This window comes from Mytilus trossulus, chromosome 5 (genome assembly GCF_036588685.1).
Source record: "Mytilus trossulus isolate FHL-02 chromosome 5, PNRI_Mtr1.1.1.hap1, whole genome shotgun sequence".
NCBI classification, from domain to species: Eukaryota; Metazoa; Mollusca; class Bivalvia; order Mytilida; family Mytilidae; genus Mytilus; species Mytilus trossulus.
The window spans coordinates 53,001,522-53,025,300 of NC_086377.1; positions in this window are offsets into that span (position 1 = coordinate 53,001,522).

The window sequence follows — 23,779 nt, forward strand, 5'->3', positions numbered from 1 at the left end:
TAATTAGACAATCTTTTGAATGAATTTTATACTGAATGATTAAGTACAACACACAAATCTTGCCTCTTTTTGCTGTTTTTTTTTTACATTTTTATCCACAGTTTTCTGTTATAATCTTTGGTTGAGATAGGAAAGAGCGTAGGTGGTTCATATGCTACGACTTGTGCCTTTATTACAGTCATGGATATGTCAGCAATAAAAGCTCTTGAATCTCTGGGGATATCTTTCTTTCTTGTAAGATTTTGTTTACCCATGAAGTTGCAATTACCGAGACATGTTTGTGTATAAGCCACACGGTACCGGCCCCTGTACACCAAAGCACGCTGCAAGTCTTTGAATTATGTTTCGACGATTTCCTGAATACCAGTAACGGATATGATTGCGAGTTTATCGCTAATGTCGGTCATTGGTTCGTTGTTGTTGGTCCAACCTTGCTCGAGGTAACCTGGTGGTGTCGGTTCCTCCCAAAACTAGCGATTTATACGTGCTCCATGTTCAATCGGGATACTTGTCCCTTATTCTCCATACACAACAGCTGGGTATAACCCTCCTATTGCCGGCCCCCAAATATCCATGTATCCATATAATGTTTTGTCTATAGGCAGCATGGCGATGACACCTGTTGTATTTGTCATCTTCATGCTGTGCCAGAAAGTCATTCCGGTACCGGATTGCATAAAATCATATTAATAGCTTCGTACTTATCTCTAATTCTAATTCTAAGATGCTGTTGATTCTTACGTACTGCAAAATTGTTAAAAGCTGTGATTTTCAAATTCACATTTTCACAATATTCACATAGACACTGGATTAGTTTTCTCTGGTTCTGTAATTTTACATTCTTTGGTCTCATTTTTAAGAATTTAAAATTTGATAACTTTGTATTTTGGTTTTCGGCTTTCCAATCTGAATATATTTCTGTCATTGACTTCTGTAGCACATATTGATGATCTTCTGTATTTGCTTTCATTGCTTTAATAGTTGGTACATTAATTGATATGTCTTCACGTGCAAAAAAATTGTTAACAGAATCTGTAGTATGTTTTGAAATAGTATCCTTTCTTTGTTTCTGTTCCGTGTTTTTACAATATTTTGTTAAGTATCTTTTTTCAATTCCAAAGGTTTTACAAACTAAACTTTGCATGCCATATTTTCTTTTGATATGGTATGATAAATTAGAAACAATTTTTTTCCTGGCCATCTTTTCTGTCTTTGTTTTTCCTTTCAAATTGTCATGTGCTGCTTTCACTATTGATATAAGTGTTCTGTTCTGTTCATTACATGTGTCATTTGTTTTACTCAATTGGTTCAACACCTTTTGCCTTTTAGAAGGACTTCTAGGCAAAGCTGATTTACCCTGCTTATTGCTTTTCTTAAAGCTGGTTTGGTCCATTGCTTTGACACTTGATTAGATTGATCATTTTGAACAGGTACTATTTCACTATCTGTATTTGAAATTATATTGGATGTAGTGTCTACTTGATGAACATGATGAAGTGCAAGCTTGTTTAATTTTGTTTTTTTGTCGTTTTAACCTTTTCTTGTTTCGGTCTTTTTCTTTAAATCTTCTTTTCTTTTGTGAAGATATAGTTTCTCTGTATTGTCAGTTTTTTCTCTTTTCACTCTTTTTCTCTCTTCTTTTTTTAAATTCATGTCTTGTCAGAATGTTTTTACTTACAGACTTTTGAGTATGTTCTCTTTTTTTTTTTCTTCCCCAAGGGTGACTGGGGTATAGAAATATGGTCAAGACAAATTTATTATATGTATTGATAATCGTATTTGATGTTACCTTTAATCGGTCGTATGATCAAGATGTTTTACAAGATGTATTGACAATTATATTTGAAGTCAACTTGAACCAACGAAACCTTTTTTATAAAATTGTAATATTTTTCAGTAATTGTATAATAATTGTACATAATGTAACAGCAAACCTGTTTTTGGTATATTGATCATTTTCATGCATTTTAGTGTAAATTTGACATTTTTTTATAATTGTATTTGATGTAACCTTCATCGGTCAATTGATCAAGATAACTCTATAATATGGATTGACATTTGATGTTACCTAAAATCGGTCATTTGATCAAGACAAATTTATTATGTGTTAATAATTGTATTTGATGTTACCTTAAATCGGTCGTTTGATCAAGACAAATTTGTTATATGTATTGATAATTGTATTTGATGTTACATTAAATCGGTCTTTTGATCAAGACAAATTTGTTATGTGTATTGATAATTGTATTTGATGTCAACTTGACCATCGAAACCTTTATTTTGAAAATGTAATATTTTTCAGTAATTGTATAATAATTGTACAAAATGTAACAGCAAACCTGTTTTTGATATATTGATCATTTTCTTGCATTTAACTGTAAATTTGACATTTTTAGGGATAATTGTTTATGATGTTGACTCAAATCAATCAATTGATCAGGACAAATTTATTATATGTATTGATAACTGTATTTGATGTTACCTTTAATCGGCCATATGATCAAGATGTTTTACAAGATGTATTGACAATTGTATTTAAAATCAAATTGAACCAACGAAATCTTTATTATAAAATTGTTATATTTTTTTCATAATTGTATAATAATTATACATAATTTAACAGCAAACCTGTTTTTTGGTATATTGATCATTTTCATGCATTTTACCGTAAATTTGACATTTTTTGATAATTGCATTTGATGAAACCTTCATTTGTCAATTGATCAAGATAATTTCATAATATGTATTGACATTTGATGTTACCTAAAATCGGTTATTTGATCAAGACAAATTTATAATATGTATTGATAATCGTATTTGATGTTACTTTTAATCGGTCGTATGATCAAGATGTTTTCTAAGATGTATTGACAATTATATTTGAAGTCAACTTGAACCAACGAAACCTTTTTTATAAAATTGTAATATTTTTCAGTAATTGTATAATAATTGTACATAATGTAACAGCAAACCTGTTTTTGGTATATTGATCATTTTCATGCATTTTAGTGTAAATTTGACATTTTTTTATAATTGTATTTGATGTAACCTTCATCGGTCAATTGATCAAGATAACTCTATAATATGGATTGACATTTGATGTTACCTAAAATCGGTCATTTGATCAAGTTAAATTTATTATGTGTTGATAATTGTATTTTATGTTACCTTAAATCGGTCGTTTGATCAAGACAAATTTGTTATATGTATTGATAATTGTATTTGATGTTACATTAAATCGGTCATTTGATCAAGACAAATTTGTTATGTGTATTGATAATTGTATTTGATGTCAACTTGACCATCGAAACCTTTATTATAAAAATGTAATATTTTCAGTAATTGTATAATAATTGTACAAAATGTAACAGCAAACCTGTTTTTGATATATTGATCATTTTCTTGCATTTAACTGTAAATTTGACATTTTTAGGGATAATTGTTTATGATGTTGACTCAAATCGGTCAATTGATCAGGACAAATTTATTATATGTATTGATAACTGTATTTGATGTTACCTTAAATCGGTCATTTGATCAAGACAAATTTGCTATATGTATTGATAATAGTATTTGATGTTACCTTAAATCGGTCATTTGATCAAGACAAATTTGTTATATGTATTGATAATTGTATTTGATGTCAAGTTGACCATCGAAACCTTTATTATAAAAATGTAATATTTTTCAGTAATTGTATAATAATTGTACAAAATGTAACAGCAAACCGGTTTTTGGTATAATGATCATTTTCTTGCATTTAACTGTAAATTTGACATTTTTAGGGATAATTGTTTATGATGGTGACTCAAATCGGTCAATTGATCAAGTCAAATTTATTATATGTGTTGATAATTGTATTTGATGTTACCTTTAATCGGTCGTTTGATCAAGATGATTTCTAAGATGTATTGACAATTATATTTGAAATCAACTTGAACCAACGAAACCTTTATTATGAATTTGTAGTATTTTTTAGTAATTGTATAATAATTGTACATAATGTAAAAGCAAAACTGTTTTTGGTATATTGATAATTTTCATGCATTTTACTGTAAATTTGACATTTTTTTGGATAATTGTATATGATGTTAACTTAAATCGGTCAATAGATCATGACAAATGTATTATTTGTATTGATAATTGTATTTGATGTCACCTTAAATCGGTCATATGATCAAGATGTTTTCTAAGATGTATTGACATTTGTATTTGAAGTCAACTTGAACAAACGAAACCTTGATTATAAAATTGTAATATTTTTTTGGTAATTGTATAATAATTATACATAATGTAACAGCAAACCTGTTTGTGGTATATTGATCATTTTCGTGTATTTTACTGTAAATTTGACATTTTTTTATGCATGGTATTTGATGTAACCTTCATCGGTAAATTGATCAAGATAATTTTATAATATGTATTGACATTTGATGTTACCTTAAATCGGTCATTTGATCAAGACAAATTTATTATATGTATTGATAATTATGTTTTTGATGTTACTTTAATCGGTCTTTTGATCAAGACAAATGTATTATATGATTTGATAATTGTATTTGATGTTACCTTTAATCGGTCATATGATCAAGATGTTTTACAAGATGTATTGACAATTGTATTTAAAATCAACTTGAACCAACGAAATCTTTATTATAAAATTGTAATATTTTTTTCATAATTGTATAATAATTATACATAATTTAACAGCAAACATGTTTTTTGGTATATTGATCATTTTTATGCATTTTACGTAAATTTGACATTTTTTGATAATTGTATTTGATGTAACCTTCATTGGTCAATTGATGAAGATAATTTCATAATATGTATTGACATTTGATGTTACCTAAAATCGGTTATTTGATCAAGACAAATTTATTATGTGTTGATAATTGTATTTGATGTTACCTTAAATCGGTCGTTTGATCAAGACAAATTTGTTATATGTATTGATAATTGTATTTGATGTTACATTAAATCGGTCATTTGATCAAGACAAATTTGTTATGTGTATTGATAATTGTATTTGATGTCAACTTGACCATCGAAACCTTTATTATAAAAATGTAATATTTTTTAGTAATTGTATAATAATTGTACAAAATGTAACAGCAAACCTGTTTTTGATATATTGATCATTTTCTTGCAGTTAACTGTAAATTTAACATTTTTAGGGATAATTGTTTATGATGTTGACTCAAATCGGTCAATTGATCAGGACAAATTTATTATATGTATTGATAACTGTATTTGATGTTACCTTAAATCGGTCATTTGATCAAGACAAATTTGTTATATGTATTGATAATTGTATTTGATGTTACCTTAAATCGGTCATTTGATCAAGACAAATTTATTATGTGTTGATAATTGTATTTGATGTTACCTTAAATCGGTCATTTGATCAAGACAAATTTGTTATATGTATTGATAATTGTATTTGATGTTACCTTAAATCGGTCATTTGATCAAGACAAATTTGTTATATGTATTGATAATTGTATTTGATGTCAAGTTGACCATCGAAACCTTTTTTATAAACATGTAATATTTTTCAGTAATTGTGTAATAATTGTACAAAATGTAACAGCAAACCGGTTTTTGGTATATTGATCATTTTCTTGCATTTAACTGTAAATTTGACATTTTTAGCGATAATTGTTTATGATGTTGACTCAAATCGGTCAATTGATCAAGACACATTTATTATATGTATTGATAATTGTATTTGATGTTACCTTTAATCGGTCGCATGATCAAGATGTTTTCTAAGATGTATTGACAATTATATTTGAAGTCAACTTGAACCAACGAAAGCTTTATTATGAAATTGTAGTATTTTTTAGTAATTGTATAATAATTGTACATAATGTAACAGCAAAACTGTTTTTGGTATATTGATAATTTTCATGCATTTTGCTGTAAATTTGACATTTTTTGGGATAATTGTATATGATGTTAACTTAAATCGGTCAATAGATCATGACAAATGTATTATTTGTATTGATAATTGTATTTGATGTTACCTTAAATCGGTCATATGATCAAGATGTTTTCTAAGATGTATTGACAATTGTATTTGAAGTCAACTTGAACCAACGAAACCTTTATTATAAAATTGTAATATTTTTTTAGTAATTGTATAATAATTATACATAATGAAACAGCAAACCTGTTTTTGGTATATTGATCATTTTCGTGTATTTTACTGTAAATTTGACATTTTTTTATGAATGGTATTTGATGTAACCTTCATCGGTAAATTGATCAAGATAATTTTATAATATGTATTGACATTTGATGTTACCTTAAATCGGTCATTTGATCAAGACAAATTTATTATATGTATTGATAAATGTATTTTTGATGTTACCTTAAATCGGTCATTTGATCAAGACAATTGTATTATATGTAATGATAATTGTATTTGATGTTACCTTTAATCGGTCATATGATCAAGATGTATTGACAATTGTATTTAAAATCAACTTGAACCAACGAAATCTTTATTATAAAATTGTAATATTTTTTTCATAATTGTATAATAATTATACATAATTTAACAGCAAACCTGTTTTTTTGGTATATTGATCATTTTCATGCATTTTAGTGTAAATTTGACATTTTGTTATGAATGGTATTTGATGTAACCTTCATCGGTCAATTGATCAAGATAACTCTATAATATGGATCGACATTTGATGTTACCTAAAATCGGCCATTTGATCAAGACAAATTTATTATGTGTTGATAATTGTATTTGATGTTACCTTAAATCGGTCGTTTGATCAAGACAAATTTGTTATATGTATTGATAATTGTATTGATGTTACATTAAATCGGTCTTTTGATCAAGACAAATTTGTTATGTGTATTGATAATTGTATTTGTTGTCAACTTGACCATCGAAACCTTTATTATAAAAATGTAATATTTTTCAGTAATTGTATAATAATTGTACAAAATGTAACAGCAAACCTGTTTTTGATATATTGATCATTTTCTTGCATTTAACTGTAAATTTGACATTTTTAGGGATAATTGTTTAAGATGTTGACTCAAATCGGTCAATTGATCAGGACAAATTTATTATATGTATTGATAACTGTATTTGATGTTACCTTAAATCGGTCATTTGATCAAGACAAATTTGTTATATGTATTGTTAATTGTATTTGATGTTACCTTAAATCGGTCATTTGATCAAGACAAATTTGTTATATGTATTGATAATTGTATTTGATGTCAAGTTGACCATCGAAACCTTTATTATAAAAATGTAATATTTTTCAGTAATTGTATAATAATTGTACAAAATGTAACAGGAAACCGGTTTTTGGTATATTGATCATTTTGTTGCATTTAACTGTAAATTTGACATTTTTAGGGATAATTGTTTATGATGTTGACTCAAATCGGTCAATTGATCAAGACAAATTTATTATATGTATTGATAATTGTATTTGATGTTACCTTTAATCGGTCGTATGATCAAGATGTTTTCTAAGATGTATTGATAATTATATTTGAAGTCAACTTGAACCAACGAAACCTTTTTTATGAAATTGTAGTATTTTTTAGTAATTGTATAATAATTGTAAATAATGTAACAGCAAAACTGTTTTTGGTATATTGATAATTTTCATGCATTTTACTGTAAAATTGACATTTTTTTGGATAATTGTATATGATGTTAACTTAAATCGGTCAATAGATCATGACAAATGTATTATTTGTATTGATAATTGTGTTTGATGTTACCTTAAATCGGTCGTATGATCAAGATGTTTTCTAAGATGTATTGACAATTGTATTTGAAGTCAACTTGAACCAACAAAACCTTTATTATAAAATTGTAATATTTTTTTAGTAATTGTATAATAATTATACATAATGTAACAGCAAACCTGTTTTTGGTATATTGATCATTTTCGTGTATTTTACTGTAAATTTGACATTTTGTTATGAATGGTATTTGATGTAACCTTCATCGGTAAATTGAATAAGATAATTTTATAATATGTATTGACATTTGATGTTACCTTAAATCGGTCATTTGATCAAGACAAATTTATTATATGTATTGATAATTGTATTTTTGATGTTACCTTAAATCGGTCATTTGATCAAGACAAATGTATTATATGTATTGATAATTGTATTTGATGTTACCTTTAATCGGTCATATGATCAAGATGTATTGACAATTGTATTTAAAATCAACTTGAACCAACGAAATCTTAATTATAAAATTGTAATATTTTTTTCATAATTGTATAATAATTATACATAATTTAACAGCAAACCTGTTTTTTGGTATATTGATCATTTTCATGCATTTTACCGTAAATTTGACATATTTTTATAATTGCATTTGATGTAACCTTCATTGGTCAATTGATCAAGATAATTTCATAATATGTATTGACATTTGATGTTACCTAAAATCGGTTATTTGATCAAGACAAATTTATTATATGTATTGATAATCGTATTTGATGTTACCTTTAATCGGTCGTATGATCAAGATGTTTTCTAAGATGTATTGACAATTATATTTGAAGTCAACTTGAACCAACGAAACCTTTATTATAAAATTGTAATATTTTTTTCATAATTGTATAATAATTGTTTAGGGATAATTGTTTATGATGTTGACTCAAATCGGTCAATTGATCAGGACAAATTTATTACATGTATTGATAACTGTATTTGATGTTACCTTAAATCGGTCATTTGATCAAAACAAATTTGTTATATGTATTGATAATTGTATTTGATGTTACCTTAAATCGGTCATTTGATCAAGACAAATTTGTTATATGTATTGATAATTGTATTTGATGTCAAGTTGACCATCGAAACCTTTATTATAAAAATGTAATATTTTTCAGTAATTGTATAATAATTGTACAAAATGTAACAGCAAACCGGTTTTTGGTATATTGATCATTTTCTTGCATTTAACTGTAAATTTGACATTTTTAGGGATAATTGTTTATGATGTTGACTCAAATCGGTCAATTGATCAAGACAAATTTATTATATGATTTGATAATTGTATTTGATGTTACCTTTAATCGGTCATATGATCAAGATGTTTTACAAGATGTATTGACAATTGTATTTAAAATCAACTTGAACCAACGAAATCTTTATTATAAAATTGTAATATTTTTTTCATAATTGTATAATAAGTATACATAATTTAACAGCAAACCTGTTTTATGGTATATTGTTCATTTTCATGCATTTTACCGTAAATTTGACATTTTTTGATAATTGTATTTGATGTAACCTTCATTGGTCAATTGATCAAGATAATTTCATAATATGTATTGACATTTGATTTTACCTAAAATCGGTTATTTGATCAAGACAAATTTATTATATGTATTGATAATCGTATTTCATGTTACTTTTAATCGGTCGTATGATCAAGATGTTTTCTAAGATGTATTGACAATTATATTTGAAGTCAACTTGAACCAACGAAACTTTTTTATAAAATTGATATATTTTTCAGTAATTGTACATAATGTAACAGCAAACCTGTTTTTGGTATATTGATCATTTTCATGCATTTTAGTGTAAATTTGACATTTTTTTTATAATTGTATTTGATGTAACCTTCATCGGTCAATTGATCAAGATAACTCTATAATATGGATTGACATTTGATGTTACCTAAAATCGGTCATTTGATCAAGACAAATTTATTATGTGTTGATAATTGTATTTGATGTTACCTTAAATCGGTCGTTTGATCAAGACAAATTTGTTATATGTATTGATAATTGTATTTGATGTTACATTAAATCGGTCATTTGATCAAGACAAATTTGTTATGTGTATTGATAATTGTATTTGATGTTGACCATCGAAACCTTTATTATAAAAATGTAATATTTTTCAGTAATTGTATAATAATTGTACAAAATGTAACAGCAAACTTGTTTTTGATATATTGATCATTTTCTTGCATTTAACTGTAAATTTGACATTTTTAGGGATAATTGTTTATGATGTGGACTCAAATCGGTCAATTGATCAGGACAAATTTATTATATGTATTGATAACTGTATTTGATGTTACCTTAAATCGGTCATTTGATCAAGACAAATTTGTTATATGTATTGATAATTGTATTTGATGTTACCTTAAATCGGTCATTTGATCAAGACAAATTTGTTATATGTATTGATAATTGTATTTGATGTCAAGTTGACCATCGAAATCTTTATTATAAAAATGTAATATTTTTCAGTTAATTGTATAATAATTGTACAAAATGTAACAGCAAACCGGTTTTTGGTATATTGATCATTTTCTTGCATTTAACTGTAAATTTGACATTTTTAGCGATAATTGTTTATGATGTTGACTCAAATCGGTCAATTGATCAAGACAAATTTATTATATGTATTGATAATTGTATTTGATGTTACCTTTAATCAGTCGTATGATCAAGATGTTTTCTAAGATGTATTGACAATTATATTTGAAGTCAACTTGAACCAACGAAACCTTTATTATGAAATTGTAGTATTTTTTAGTAATTGTATAATAATTGTACATAATGTAACAGCAAAACTGTTTTTGGTATATTGATAATTTTCATGCATTTTACTGTAAATTTGACATTTTTTTGGATAATTGTATATGATGTTAACTTAAATCGGTCAATAGATCATGACAAATGTATTATTTGTATTGATAATTGTATTTGATGTTACCTTAAATCGGTCATATGATCAAGATGTTTTCTAAGATGTATTGACAATTGTATTTGAAGTCAACTTGAACCAACGAAACCTTTATTATAAAATTGTAATATTTTTTTAGTAATTGTATAATAATTATACATAATGTAACAGCAAACCTGTTTTTGGTATATTGATCATTTTCGTGTATTTTACTGTAAATTTGACATTTTTTTATGCATGGTATTTGATGTAACCTTCATCGGTAAATTGATCAAGATAATTGTATAATATGTATTGACATTTGATGTTACCTTAAATCGGTCATTTGATCAAGACAAATTTATTATCTGTATTGATAATTATATTTTTGATGTTACTTAAATCGGTCTTTTGATCAAGACAAATGTATTATATGATTTGATAATTGTATTTGATGTTACCTTTAATCGGTCATATGATCAAGATGTTTAACAAGATGTATTGACAATTGTATTTAAAATCAACTTGAACCAACGAAATCTTTATTTTAAAATTGTAATATTGTTTTCATAATTGTATAATAATTATACATAATTTAACAGCAAACCTGTTTTTTTGGTATATTGATCATTTTCATGCATTTTACCGTAAATTTGACATTTTTTGATAATTGCATTTGATGTAACCTTCATTGGTCAATTGATCAAGATAATTTCATAATATGTATTGACATTTGATGTTACCTAAAATCGGTTATTTGATCAAGACAAATTTATTATATGTATTGATAATCGTATTTGATGTTACCTTTAATCGGTCGTATGACCAAGATGTTTTCTAAGATGTATTGACAATTATATTTGAAGTCAACTTGAACCAACGAAACCTTTTTTATAAAATTGTAATATTTTTCAGTAATTGTATAATAATTGCACATAATGTAACAGCAAACCTGTTTTTGGTATATTGATCATTTTCATGCATTTTAGTGTAAATTTGACATTTTTTTATAATTGTATTTGATGTAACCTTCATCGGTCAATTGATCAAGATAACTCTATAATATGGATCGACATTTGATGTTACATAAAATCGGTCATTTGATCAAGACAAATTTATTATGTGTTGATAATTGTATTTGATGTTACCTTAAATCGGTGGTTTGATCAAGACAAATTGTTATATGTATTGATAATTGTATTTGATGTTACATTAAATCGGTCTTTTGATCAAGACAAAGGAGTATGTTCGATAAGGTCCTAAAATGGCCCCCTTTTTTAGCGTAAATTTCAAACTCGGATTTATCGACCAATATCACGATAAATTATAGCTAATACATTGACTAGCTAGGATATAAACCATTTTGTTGAAAATTTTACGTTTCTGCGTTTCATTATGACGTCACAAGTTGTACTCATGTTGATTTTACACGAACAAAGCAATGAAAATGGGTAAATTTCCATAGATTACTGGACAGGAAACATAGAGCGCATTCGTCGACAACAAAGATCTTTTAATATAATGTTTGTGAAGACATTTCACATGTCTTATTTGAATCTTAAGCTTGTCGACGCCTGCGCTCTATGTTTCCTGGTCCTGTACTTGGTTGAAATCTGGCTGATTTTGTCAAATTTCACCAAAAATCCCTTATTTTCAACTTTTATGGATGTAAAAATCAACGTGTTAGAATTAAACTTTGACAAAATCCGTTCTGTTTAACTTTCTAACATGTCTTTAAGGCAACTTAAAACATGTATTGTCTTGTAACTATGAACTTTATAATTGGGGCCAAATATGGCCCTTACCGAACTTACTCCTTTGTTATGTGTATTGATAATTGTATTTGATGTCAACTTGACCATCGAAACCTTTATTATAAAAATGTAATATTTTTCAGTAATTGTATAATAATTGTACAAAATGTAACAGCAAACCTGTTTTTGATATATTGATCATTTTCTTGCATTTAACTGTAAATTTGACATTTTTAGGGATAATTGTTTAAGATGTTGACTCAAATCGGTCAATTGATGAGGACAAATTTATTATATGTATTGATAACTGTATTTGATGTTACCTTAAATCGGTCATTTGATCAAGACAAATTTGTTATATGTATTGTTAATTGTATTTGATGTTACCTTAAATCGGTCATTTGATCAAGACAAATTTGTTATATGTATTGATAATTGTATTTGATGTCAAGTTGACCATCGAAATCTTTATTATAAAAATGTAATATTTTTCAGTAATTGTATAATAATTGTACAAAATCTAACAGCAAACCTGTTTTTGGTATATTGATCATTTTCATGCATTTTAGTGTAAATTTGACATTTTTTTATAATTGTATTTGATGTAACCTTCGTCGGTCAATTGATCAAGATAACTCTATAATATGGATTGACATTTGATGTTACCTAAAATCGGTCATTTGATCAAGACAAATTTATTATATGTATTGATAATTGTATTTGATGTTACCTTAAATCGGTCATTCGATCAAGACAAATTTGTTATATGTATTGATAATTGTATTTGATGTCAAGTTGACCATCGAAATCTTCATTATAAAAATGTAATATTTTTCAGTAATTGTATAATAATTGTACAAAATGTAACAGCAAACCGGTTTTTGGTATATTGATCATTTTCTTGCATTTAACTGTAAATTTGACATTTTTAGCGATAATTGTTTATGATGTTGACTCAAATCGGTCAATTGATCAAGACAAATTTATTATATGTATTGATAATTGTATTTGATGTTACCTTTAATCAGTCGTATGATCAAGATGTTTTCTAAGATGTATTGACAATTATATTTGAAGTCAACTTGAACCAACGAAACCTTTATTATGAAATTGTAGTATTTTTTAGTAATTGTATAATAATTGTACATAATGTAACAGCAAAACTGTTTTTGGTATATTGATAATTTTCATGCATTTTACTGTAAATTTGACATTTTTTTGGATAATTGTATATGATGTTAACTTAAATCGGTCAATAGATCATGACAAATGTATTATTTGTATTGATAATTGTATTTGATGTTACCTTGAATCGGTCATATGATCAAGATGTTTTCTAAGATGTATTGACAATTGTATTTGAAGTCAACTTGAACCAACGAAACTTTTATTATAAAATTGTAATATTTTTTTAGTAATTGTATAATAATTATACATAATGTAACAGCAAACCTGTTTTTGGTATATTGATCATTTTCGTGTATTTTACTGTAAATTTGACATTTTTTTATGCATGGTATTTGATGTAACCTTCATCGGTAAATTGATCAAGATAATTTTATAATATGTATTGACATTTGATGTTACCTTAAATCGGTTATTTGATCAAGACAAATTTATTATATGTATTGATAATCGTATTTGATGTTACTTTTAATCGGTCGTATGATCAAGATGTTTTCTAAGATGTATTGACAATTATATTTGAAGTCAACTTGAACCAACGAAACCTTTTTTATAAAATTGTTATATTTTTCAGTAATTGTACATAATGTAACAGCAAACCTGTTTTTGGTATATTGATCATTTTCATGCATTTTAGTGTAAATTTGACATTTTTTTATAATTGTATTTGATGTAACCTTCGTCGGTCAATTGATCAAGATAACTCTATAATATGGATTGACATTTGATGTTACCTAAAATCGGTCATTTGATCAAGACAAATTTATTATATGTATTGATAATTGTATTTGATGTTACCTTAAATCGGTCATTTGATCAAGACAAATTTGTTATATGTATTGATAATTGTATTTGATGTCAAGTTGACCATCGAAATCTTTATTATAAAAATGTAATATTTTTCAGTAATTGTATAATAATTGTACAAAATGTAACAGCAAACCGGTTTTTGGTATATTGATCATTTTCTTGCATTTAACTGTAAATTTGACATTTTTAGCGATAATTGTTTATGATGTTGACTCAAATCGGTCAATTGATCAAGACAAATTTATTATATGTATTGATAATTGTATTTGATGTTACCTTTAATCAGTCGTATGATCAAGATGTTTTCTAAGATGTATTGACAATTATATTTGAAGTCAACTTGAACCAACGAAACCTTTATTATGAAATTGTAGTATTTTTTAGTAATTGTATAATAATTGTACATAATGTAACAGCAAAACTGTTTTTGGTATATTGATAATTTTCATGCATTTTACTGTAAATTTGACATTTTGTTGGATAATTGTATATGATGTTAACTTAAATCGGTCAATAGATCATGACAAATGTATTATTTGTATTGATAATTGTATTTGATGTTACCTTAAATCGGTCATATGATCAAGATGTTTTCTAAGATGTATTGACAATTGTATTTGAAGTCAACTTGAACCAACGAAACCTTTATTATAAAATTGTAATATTTTTTTAGTAATTGTATAATAATTATACATAATGTAACAGCAAACCTGTTTTTGGTATATTGATCATTTTCGTGTATTTTACTGTAAATTTGACATTTTTTTATGCATGGTATTTGATGTAACCTTCATCGGTAAATTGATCAAGATAATTTTATAATATGTATTGACATTTGATGTTACCTTAAATCGGTTATTTGATCAAGACAAATTTATTATATGTATTGATAATCGTATTTGATGTTACTTTTAATCGGTCGTATGATCAAGATGTTTTCTAAGATGTATTGACAATTATATTTGAAGTCAACTTGAACCAACGAAACCTTTTTTATAAAATTGTTATATTTTTCAGTAATTGTACATAATGTAACAGCAAACCTGTTTTTGGTAAATTGATCATTTTCATGCATTTTAGTGTAAATTTGACATTTTTTTATAATTGTATTTGATGTAACCTTCGTCGGTCAATTGATCAAGATAACTCTATAATATGGATTGACATTTGATGTTACCTAAAATCGGTCATTTGATCAAGACAAATTTGTTATATGTATTGATAATTGTATTTGATGTTACCTTAAATCGGTCATTTGATCAAGACAAATTTGTTATATGTATTGATAGTTGTATTTGATGTCAAGTTGACCATCGAAATCTTTATTATAAAAATGTAATATTTTTCAGTAATTGTATAATAATTGTACAAAATGTAACAGCAAACCGGTTTTTGGTATATTGATCATTTTCTTGCATTTAACTGTAAATTTGACATTTTTAGCGATAATTGTTTATGATGTTGACTCAAATCGGTCAATTGATCAAGACAAATTTATTATATGTATTGATAATTGTATTTGATGTTACCTTTAATCAGTCGTATGATCAAGATGTTTTCTAAGATGTATTGACAATTATATTTGAAGTCAACTTGAACCAACGAAACCTTTATTATGAAATTGTAGTATTTTTTTAGTAATTGTATAATAATTGTACATAATGTAACAGCAAAACTGTTTTTGGTATATTGATAATTTTCATGCATTTTACTGTAAATTTGACATTTTGTTGGATAATTGTATATGATGTTAACTTAAATCGGTCAATAGATCATGACAAATGTATTATTTGTATTGATAATTGTATTTGATGTTACCTTAAATCGGTCATATGATCAAGATGTTTTCTAAGATGTATTGACAATTGTATTTGAAGTCAACTTGAACCAACGAAACCTTTATTATAAAATTGTAATATTTTTTTAGTAATTGTATAATAATTATACATAATGTAACAGCAAACCTGTTTTTGGTATATTGATCATTTTCGTGTATTTTACTGTAAATTTGACATTTTTTTATGCATGGTATTTGATGTAACCTTCATCGGTAAATTGATCAAGATAATTTTATAATATGTATTGACATTTGATGTTACCTTAAATCGGTTATTTGATCAAGACAAATTTATTATATGTATTGATAATCGTATTTGATGTTACTTTTAATCGGTCGTATGATCAAGATGTTTTCTAAGATGTATTGACAATTATATTTGAAGTCAACTTGAACCAACGAAACCTTTTTTATAAAATTGTTATATTTTTCAGTAATTGTACATAATGTAACAGCAAACCTGTTTTTGGTAAATTGATCATTTTCATGCATTTTAGTGTAAATTTGACATTTTTTTATAATTGTATTTGATGTAACCTTCGTCGGTCAATTGATCAAGATAACTCTATAATATGGATTGACATTTGATGTTACCTAAAATCGGTCATTTGATCAAGACAAATTTGTTATATGTATTGATAATTGTATTTGATGTTACCTTAAATCGGTCATTTGATCAAGACAAATTTGTTATATGTATTGATAATTGTATTTGATGTCAAGTTGACCATCGAAATCTTTATTATAAAAATGTAATATTTTTCAGTAATTGTATAATAATTGTACAAAATGTAACAGCAAACCGGTTTTTGGTATATTGATCATTTTCTTGCATTTAACTGTAAATTTGACATTTTTAGCGATAATTGTTTATGATGTTGACTCAAATCGGTCAATTGATCAAGACAAATTTATTATATGTATTGATAATTGTATTTGATGTTACCTTTAATCAGTCGTATGATCAAGATGTTTTCTAAGATGTATTGACAATTATATTTGAAGTCAACTTGAACCAACGAAACCTTTATTATGAAATTGTAGTATTTTTTAGTAATTGTATAATAATTGTACATAATGTAACAGCAAAACTGTTTTTGGTATATTGATAATTTTCATGCATTTTACTGTAAATTTGACATTTTTTTGGATAATTGTATATGATGTTAACTTAAATCGGTCAATAGATCATGACAAATATATTATTTGTATTGATAATTGTATTTGATGTTACCTTAAATCGGTCATATGATCAAGATGTTTTCTAAGATGTATTGACAATTGTATTTGAAGTCAACTTGAACCAACGAAACCTTTATTATAAAATTGTAATATTTTTTTAGTAATTGTATAATAATTATACATAATGTAACAGCAAACCTGTTTTTGGTATATTGATCATTTTCGTGTATTTTACTGTAAATTTGACATTTTTTTATGCATGGTATTTGATGTAACCTTCATCGGTAAATTGATCAAGATAATTTTATAATATGTATTGACATTTGATGTTACCTTAAATCGGTCATTTGATCAAGACAAATTTATTATCTGTATTGATAATTATATTTTTGATGTTACTTAAATCGGTCTTTTGATCAAGACAAATGTATTATATGATTTGATAATTGTATTTGATGTTACCTTTAATCGGTCATATGATCAAGATGTTTTACAAGATGTATTGACAATTGTATTTAAAATCAACTTGAACCAACGAAATCTTTATTTTAAAATTGTAATATTGTTTTCATAATTGTATAATAATTATACATAATTTAACAGCAAACCTGTTTTTTTGGTATATTGATCATTTTCATGCATTTTACCGTAAATTTGACATTTTTTGATAATTGCAATTGATGTAACCTTCATTGGTCAATTGATCAAGATAATTTCATAATATGTATTGACATTTGAAGTTACCTAAAATCGGTTATTTGATCAAGACAAATTTATTATATGTATTGATAATCGTATTTGATGTTACCTTTAATCGGTCGTATGACCAAGATGTTTTCTAAGATGTATTGACAATTATATTTGAAGTCAACTTGAACCAACGAAACCTTTTTTATAAAATTGTAATATTTTTCAGTAATTGTATAATAATTGCACATAATGTAACAGCAAACCTGTTTTTGGTATATTGATCATTTTCATGCATTTTAGTGTAAATTTGACATTTTTTTATAATTGTATTTGATGTAACCTTCATCGGTCAATTGATCAAGATAACTCTATAATATGGATCGACATTTGATGTTACCTAAAATCGGTCATTTGATCAAGACAAATTTATTATGTGTTGATAATTGTATTTGATGTTACCTTAAATCGGTGGTTTGATCAAGACAAATTTGTTATATGTATTGATAATTGTATTTGATGTTACATTAAATCGGTCTTTCGATCAAGACAAATTTGTTATGTGTATTGATAATTGTATTTGATGTCAACTTGACCATCGAAACCTTTATTATAAAAATGTAATATTTTTCAGTAATTGTATAATAATTGTACAAAATGTAACAGCAAACCTGTTTTTGATATATTGATCATTTTCTTGCATTTAACTGTAAATTTGACATTTTTAGGGATAATTGTTTAAGATGTTGACTCAAATCGGTCAATTGATGAGGACAAATTTATTATATGTATTGATAACTGTATTTGATGTTACCTTAAATCGGTCATTTGATCAAGACAAATTTGTTATATGTATTGATAATTGTATTTGATGTTACCTTAAATCGGTCATTTGATCAAGACAAATTTGTTATATGTATTGATAATTGTATTTGATGTCAAGTTGACCATCGAAACCTTTATTATAAAAATGTAATATTTTTCAGTAATTGTATAATAATTGTACAAAATGTAACAGCAAACCGGTTTTTGGTATATTGATCATTTTCTTGCATTTAACTGTAAATTTGACATTTTTAGGGATAATTGTTTATGATGTTGACTCAAATCGGTCAATTGATCAAGACAAATTTATTATATGTATTGATAATTGTATTTGATGTTACCTTTAATTGGTCGTATGATCAAGATGTTTTCTAAGATGTATTGATAATTATATTTGAAGTCAACTTGAACCAACGAAACCTTTATTATGAAATTGTAGTATTTTTTAGTAATTGTATAATAATTGTACATAATGTAACAGCAAAACTGTTTTTGGTATATTGATAATTTTCATGCATTTTACTGTAAATTTGACATTTTTGGGGATAATTGTATATGATGTTAACTTAAATCGGTGAATAGATCATGACAAATGTATTATTTGTATTGATAATTGTGTTTGATGTTACCTTAAATCGGTCATATGATCAAGATGTTTTCTAAGATGTATTGACAATTGTATTTGAAGTCAACTTGATCAACGAAACCTTTATTATAAAATTGTAATATTTTTTTAGTAATTGTATAATAATTATACATAATGTAACAGCAAACCTGTTTTTGGTATATTGATCATTTTCGTGTATTTTACTGTAAATTTGACATTTTTTTATGAATGGTATTTGATTTAACCTTCATCGGTAAATTGATCAAGATAATTTTATAATATGTATTGACATTTGATGTTACCTTAAATCGGTCATTTGATCAAGACAAATTTATTATATGTATTGATAATTGTATTTTTGATGTTACCTTAAATCGGTCATTTGATCAAGACAAATGTATTATATGTATTGATAATTGTATTTGATGTTACCTTTAATCGGTCATATGATCAAGATGTATTGACAATTGTATTTAAAATCAACTTGAACCAACGAAATCTTTATTATAAAATTGTAATATTTTTTTCATAATTGTATAATAATTATACATAATTCAACAGCAAACCTGTTTTTTGGTATATTGATCATTTTCATGCATTTTAGTGTAAATTTGACATTTTTTTATAATTGTATTTGATGTAACCTTCATCGGTCAATTGATCAAGATAACTCTATAATATGATTCGACATTTGATGTTACCTAAAATTGGTCATTTGATCAAGACAAATTTATTATGTGTTGATAACTGTATTTGATGTTACCTTAAATCGGTGGTTTGATCAAGACAAATTTGTTATATGTATTGATAATTGTATTTGATGTTACATTAAATCGGTCTTTTGATCAAGACAAATTTGTTATGTGTATTGATAATTGTATTTGATGTCAACTTGACCATCGAAACCTTTATTATAAAAATGTAATATTTTTCAGTAATTGTATAATAATTGTACAAAATGTAACAGCAAACCTGTTTTTGATATATTGATCATTTTCTTGCATTTAACTGTAAATTTGACATTTTTAGTGATAATTGTTTAAGATGTTGACTCAAATCGGTCAATTGATCAGGACAAATTTATTATATGTATTGATAACTGTATTTGATGTTACCTTAAATCGGTCATTTGATCAAGACAAATTTGTTATATGTATTGATAATTGTATTTGATGTTACCTTAAATCGGTCATTTGATCAAGACAAATTTGTTATATGTATTGATAATTGTATTTGATGTCAAGTTGACCATCGAAACCTTTATTATAAAAATGTATAAATTTTCAGTAATTGTATAATAATTGTACAAAATGTAACAGCAAACCTGTTTTTGATATATTGATCAATTTCTTGCATTTAACTGTAAATTTGACATTTTTAGGGATAATTGTTTATGATGTGGACTCAAATCGGTCAATTGATCAGGACAAATTTATTACATGTATTGATAACTGTATTTGATGTTACCTTAAATCGGTCATTTGATCAAGATAAATTTGTTATATGTATTGATAATTGTATTTGATGTTACCTTAAATCGGTCATTTGATCAAGACAAATTTGTTATATGTATTGATAATTGTATTTGATGTCAAGTTGACCATCGAAACCTTTATTATAAAAATGTAATATTTTTCAGTAACTGTATAATAATTGTACATAATGTAACAGCAAACCGGTTTTTGGTATATTGATCATTTTTTTGCATTTAACTGTAAATTTGACATTTTTTGGTATAATTTTTATGATGTTGACTCAAATCGGTCAATTGATCAAGACAAATTTATTATATGTATTGATAATTATATTTTTGATGTTACTTAAATCGGTCTTTTGATCAAGACAAATGTATTATATGATTTGATAATTGTATTTGATGTTACCTTTAATCGGTTATATGATCAAGATGTTTTACAAGATGTATTGACAATTGTATTTAAAAACAACTTGAACCAACGAAATCTTTATTATAAAATTGTAATATTTTTTTCGTAATTGTATAATAATTATACATAATTTAACAGCAAACCTGTTTTTTGGTATATTGATCATTTTCATGCATTTTACCGTAAATTTGACATTTTTTGATAATTGCATTTGATGTAACCTTCATTGGTCAATTGATCAAGATAATTTCATAATATGTATTGACATTTGATGTTACCTAAAATCGGTTATTTGATCAAGACAAATTTAATATATGTATTGATAATCGTATTTGATGTTACTTTTAATCGGTCGTATGATGAAGATGTTTTCTAAGATGTATTGACAATTATATTTGAAGTCAACTTGAACCAACGAAACCTTTTTTTATAAAATTGTTATATTTTTCAGTAATTGTACATAATGTAACAGCAAACCTGTTTTTGGTATATTGATCATTTTCATGCATTTTAGTGTAAATTTGACATTTTTTTATAATTGTATTTGATGTAACCTTCATCGGTCAATTGATCAAGATAACTCTATAATATGGATTGACATTTGATGTTACCTTAAATCGGTCATTTGATCAAGACAAATTTATTATGTGTTGATAATTGTATTTGATGTTTCCTTAAATCGGTCGTTTGATCAAGACAAATTTGTTATATGTATTGATAATTGTATTTGATGTTACATTAAATCGGTCATTTGATCAAGACAAATTTGTTATGTGTATTGATAATTGTATTTGATGTTGACCATCAAAACCTTTATTATAAAAATGTAATATTTTTCAGTAATTGTATAATAATTGTACAAAATGTAACAGCAAACCGGTTTTTGGTATATTGATCATTTTCTTGCATTTAACTGTAAATTTGACACTTTTAGGGATAATTGTTTATGATGTGGACTCCAATCGGTCAATTGATCAGGACAAATTTATTATATGTATTGATAATTGTATTTGATGTTACCTTAAATCGGTCATTTGATCAAGACAAATTTGTTATATGTATTGATAATTGTATTTGATGTTACCTTAAATCGGTCATTTGATCAAGACAAATTTGTTATATGTATTGATAATTGTATTTGATGTTACCTTTAATCGGTCGTATGATCAAGATGTTTTCTAAGATGTATTGATAATTATATTTGAAGTCAACTTGAACCAACGAAACCTTTATTATGAAATTTTAGTATTTTTTAGTAATTGTATAGTAATTGTACATAATGTAACAGCAAAACTGTTTTTGGTATATTGATAATTTTGATGCATTTTACTGTAAATTTGACATTTTTTTGGATAATTGTATATGATGTTAACTTAAATCGGTCAATAGATCATGACAAATGTATTATTTGTATTGATAATTGTGTTTGATGTTACCTTAAATCGGTCATATCATCAAGATGTATTGACAATTGTATTTGAAGTCAACTTGAACCAACGAAACCTTTATTATAAAATTGTAATATTTTTTTAGTAATTGTATAATAATTATACATAATGTAACAGCAAACCTGTTTTTGGTATATTGATCATTTTCGTGTATTTTACTGTAAATTTGACATTTTTTTATGAATGGTATTTGATGTAACCTTCATCGGTAAATTGATCAAGATAATTTTATAATATGTATTGACATTTGATGTTACCTTAAATCGGTCATTTGATCAAGACAAATGTATTATATGTATTGATAATTGTATTTGATGTTACCTTTAATCGGTCATATGATCAAGATGTATTGAAAATTGTTTTAAAATCCACTTCAACCAACGAAATCTTTTTTATAAAATTGTAATATTTTTTTCATTATTGTATAATAATTATACATAATTTAACAGCAAACCTGTTTTTTGGTATATTGATCATTTTCATGCATTTTACCGTAAATTTGACATTTTTTTATAATTGCATTTGATGTAACCTTCATTGGTCAATTGATCAAGATAATTTCATAATATGTATTGACATTTGATGTTACCTAAAATCGGTTATTTGATGAAGACAAATTTATTATATGTATTGATAATCGTATTTGATGTTACCTTTAATCGGTCGTATGATCAAGATGTTTTCTAAGATGTATTGACAATTATATTTTAAGTCAACTTGAACCAACGAAACCTTTATTATAAAATTGTAATGTTTTTCAGTTATTGTATAATAATTGTACATAATGTAACAGCAAACCTGTTTTTGGTATATTGATCATTTTCATGCATTTTAGTGTAAATTTGACATTTTTTTATAACTGTATTTGA